The sequence below is a fragment of the Leopardus geoffroyi genome, chromosome C3, assembly GCF_018350155.1.
Source record: "Leopardus geoffroyi isolate Oge1 chromosome C3, O.geoffroyi_Oge1_pat1.0, whole genome shotgun sequence".
In the NCBI taxonomy this organism is placed as follows: Eukaryota; Metazoa; Chordata; class Mammalia; order Carnivora; family Felidae; genus Leopardus; species Leopardus geoffroyi.
In genome coordinates this window covers 7,106,099-7,110,940 of record NC_059338.1, presented here as the reverse complement: position 1 = coordinate 7,110,940, position 4,842 = coordinate 7,106,099, and positions in this window count along the sequence as shown.

The window sequence follows — 4,842 nt, the reverse complement described above, 5'->3', positions numbered from 1 at the left end:
CACGGTATTTCAGAATACTATTCCATTGTATTACTTATTACAATAACAATATAACACTAATAATATTCATATTAATAATGCTCACCAGAATTCCTAAGAAGGAACAGTGTTTGGATGACTTCAGGCTCTGGCAAGAAGAGAATAAGAAATTGAGGGGGGAAATGTACAAACGTTAAATGGGAAAGATCTTAGAGATTATCGGTTGACACTTTGGTTCCAAACTTTTCATCACCAAGAATTCCTCAGAAGTCTTTTCTATGAAGTAGACACTTTGTTCTGAAAAGTCCTATCTGTCCAGTATTATGTGCTATCAGTTGCTTGATTTCCTCATTCCTGATTCATCAGAAAGTCTGTCTGGCCTATTGGTCTCTTGATTCATTGTGAGACAGCCTTTTAGGGCTAGACTCAGACCCCACATGAAAGGGATACTAGTTGGGGTGCCTGGGTGGCTCAATCAGTTGAGTGTCTGACTTTTTTTTTTTTTTTTTTTTTTGAGAAAGAGAGAAAGAGCGTGAGTGGGAGAGGAGGAGAGAGAGAGAGAGGGAGAGAGGGAGAGAATCCCAAGCAGGCTCTACACTGTCTACAGATCCTGATGAGGGGCTCGATCTCACAAATCATGAGATGATGACCTGAGCCAAAACCAAGTCAGATGCTCAACCAAGTTAACCACTCAGGTGCCCCAAGGGTCCAACTCTTGATTTCAGTTCAGGTCATGATCCCGATGTCATGGGATTGAGCTGCATGCCAAATGTGGATTCTCTCTTTCTCTCTCTGTCCCTCCCTGAATCATGAGTGCTCTGTCGAAGGAAGGAAGGAAGGAAGGAAGGAAGGAAGGAAGGAAGGAAGGAAGGGAGGAAGGAAAAAGAAAGGGATACAAGTCAGAGCTGATGGTCCAAGAGAGACAGATGCTGTTCTCATCCCCACTCACGCCATACATGGCCCCATTTCCATATCAACTACTCTGTGCATCTTTGCAGATCCCTACCTGCCCAGCCCATCCAGCATTAGCATTGAGTTTTTCTGCTCTTTGGTGTATAGTTTGAGACCTTCCTCTGGCAGGTGCAGTAGATCTTCCTGTAAGCATCTTTGTGGCTGGGGCCCTATGCCCTCTCTTCCCTGACTAGCTGTCTTGGGCTGATTCACTCTTCTCTCTGGCCTGGGCCCCTGAGCCAAGGCCCAGCTCTGTGTCTGTCTTCAATGAGAGTTGATACTTCAGTAGAACATGGGAGGCGATTCTCAGCTTCAGAATAACTGGCTCACTTAATATCTCTCCAGTAATGCTGTACAGGTTCCCAGTTACATAGCTTTGCGTCCTGCATCCAATTTTCCCAGAATCCTCTTACCTGTGCTCTCGACATCCTCTGTGAACTCTTGTACTTGAACTCGGTGTCTCTTGGACTCAGGAGATATTTTTGCCTTCCAATGAACTGTCACACCACCAAATGCTACTCACCTGGCACCTGTCGTTGAGTCTATCAGGAGGACTTGTGGTGCAGGAGGGAGGGCGTGACTGTGGAGTCCAGCAAGTCTGCGTTCGTATGTCAAAGTCACCCCACCCTAGGACTGTGATTACCAGCAAGATGCTGAACCACTCGGTATGGACATCTCTTTATCTGCAAAACGTTATTGCACAACGTTGTGGTGAGGAGAATTTGAGAATCTTGTCTGTCGTGGCCTCTCTGATGCTTGCTCTCTATAATGGAGACACTGCGACATTTTCAAAATTAGCTCTTTATCGGTGAGAACAGAACTGTATAGTGGCAAACCAAAGTCCTCTGCCCTCGTCCCGGCTCTGCTTTAACTGGTCTTACTAACTTGGGTAAACCTTCCCTGTTAGAGGATTGGGTGGTCGTAAGACACTTGCCCCTCCACACACACATTCTTGATGTTTTTTTCTGGGTGGAGGGAGGGTAAGAGGCATAACCTTCTTGGCTTCCTTCCCACCCACTCATTCATCCTTATCCATGGAGAGTGAAGGTTGGTCTGCCCATCCCTTTACTCTTCCATTCCTCCTTTTTTAAATTTTTTTTTTACTTTTTTTTTATTTTCTTCATGTTTATTTATTTATTTATTTATTTTATTTATTTTTTTTTTTTAATTTTTTTTTTTCAACGTTTATTCATTTTTGGGACAGAGAGAGACAGAGCATGAACGGGGGAGGGGCGGAGAGAGAGGGAGACACAGAATCGGAAACAGGCTCCAGGCTCTGAGCCATCAGCCCAGAGCCTGACGCGGGGCTCGAACTCCCGGACCGCGAGATCGTGACCTGGCTGAAGTCGGACGCCTAACCGACTACGCCACCCAGGCGCCCCATGTTTATTTATTTTTGAGAGAGAGAGAGAGACAAAGTGCGGGCGAGGGGCAGAGAGAGACTGCTGATAGCACAGAGCCCAACGTGGGGCTCGAACTCATGAACCACGAGATCTTGACCTGAGCCAAAGTTGGATGCTTAACCAACTGAGCCCCCCAGGTGCCCCGTGCTCTTCCACTTGTTTTATGAGCTACTGTCCACAGGGAACGTGTTCTGCTCTGCTCCTGTGCAGGGGGACTCTTCCCATGAGGACGGCTTCCTTCACTTCAGCGTAGCTGAGTTGATCGACTTAAACACTGAAGTTCAGTATGGAGATTATTTGTTCACAGATAAAAACCACATGATCCAGGAACACGGCATATCAGCAATATAGGTAATATTTAGGCTGTATCTAATTTATTGTCTTATTTTTTTTTTTTAATTCAGAGGGGTATAGAGTTCACTGGTGCCCCTGCATACCAGCATCTTCACCTTTCTGGACCTCAGATTACTCATCCATAAATTGAGCCAGGTGCTTGCCATGGTCACTTCCAGTTCTGAAAATCTGCGATCTGGGGAAGATGACGGTATCTCCCACAATGTATGGCACATGGTAAGTTTGCAACAAATGGTAATGTTTTCAGCTTATGCGTAGTGATACAGAGATGAGTTCAAGGCTAAAAGTCTTCTTTGCTTGTACAAGAGGACGGATGCATGTGTGGTGCACGGCCTCTCAAACACCTCGGTCTGTGCAGAACTTCAAAAACCAGCGAAAGCAGTGTTTCTAGCCCACTCACATTGTCAGCATTTCCCAAGGTCCTAAAAGAGCAAGCCTCGGAAAAAAAATTAACCTAGTTACAGGATATTCCCCATAAAGGCCATCAGGACTTTAATGAGATAGTTAACTAGAGAATAGTTATCTATATATTTATCCATATTTTATGAAGCTTTCAAAATAGCAACGTTTGGGGTGTGTATGTGGCAGGGAGAGGGGTATCTTGTCCTGGCGAAGGTGACTACTAGCCTGGAAATCCCACAGATGCCTTTTGACTTCAGACGGGTGGCCACACTGGGGTTTTGATGGCTAAACAGCATTGCATTTAGCCCTCCCCTCCCCCACTTGCTGCTGACGGCCGATGCATACAAGGGATTATAACAAGACACAGAATAAAATACTGGCTTAGTTGACCTGGGAAGGGCTTAATATTCCAATGCAAACTTTTTTGGTCAAAGCTAGCTTAGAGCGTGTAGCTAGGAGACCTAAAGTGTCTTCCTTCGCCCCCACAAGACCTCTGCCTACTTTATTCCTGAGTCCCAGAGAGTGGTTCTAGACAGCATAGCTTAGAAATAGAGCGAGGATTAGGACATGGGAACTTTGGCTGCAGAGTCCTTGAGTTTGACAACTTTTCAACAGAGGATGTTCTACGATATTCCAAATAATATAATATGAATTCCCACTTATTACTAAGGTCCAACATAGAAATTAGAATTCAAAATTGAAAAAAGTTAAAATTAAATTGACTTTCCTTCCCTGGGTAAAAAAAAAAAAAAAAATTACTGATGGGGGCAGCTGTCTGGGTAAGCTGGTAGAGCATGGGACTCTTGGTCTCAGGGTTGTAAGTTCAAGCCCCACATTGGACACAGAGATATTTTAAAATGCTGATGGTATCTAAAAAAATAAATAAAGTCTAAAATTCTCCATTCAGGGGCACCTGGGTGGCTCAATCGGTTAAACATGACTTCAACTCAGGTCACGATCTCATGGTTTCATGGGTTCAAGCCCATCGTCAGGCTCTGCACTGACAGCTCAGAGCCTGGAGCCTGCGTCGGATTCTGTGTCTCCCCCTCTCTCTGCCCCTCTCCTGCTCATCCTCTGTCTCTCACCCAAAAATAAAGATTAAAAAAAAATTGTTTTAGATTCTCCATTCATTCATTTCTTATTCTGTTTGGTCTTAGCCACAACTGTATGAATTTCTCCTCTCTCCCCAGCCCTCCAAGTGTTTTTGCATTTCACTTTGACCTTCTTCCCTGTGGCCCTTTCTCCACTCTCCTCACTCCTCCAGCTCTGCTCTTCCTGATGCGGACAATCCCATGTGCATTGCCCAAGTCTTCAACGGAATGTATTTTAAATATGTAAAAATATAAGTTGTGTGACAATACTAGCAAAAAGGAGTAGGAATGGAATGGAGCTATGTATAGTGTATACTGTTGTAATTAAATTGGTAAACTAGAATATGAGAAATTAAATTGTTCATGGAAATCCCAGGACAATCGCTTAAGAAAACAACTCAAAATAAAAAACCAGTAAGACAAGTGACAAGGAAATTAAAATGGTACCTGAAAAAGCATCTATTTAACAGAAAAGAAGCCATAATGGAGGAATAGAGGAAGGAAAAAAAAGACATGTAGAAAACAATTACATAATGGCAGAATGAGCCTTATTTTACCAGTAATTACATTAAGCCATCATTCCAATGAAGAGACAGAGATTGGCATAATGGATTTTGTTTTAAGCGTTTCAACTATATATTGTCTACAAAACATGCTTTAGA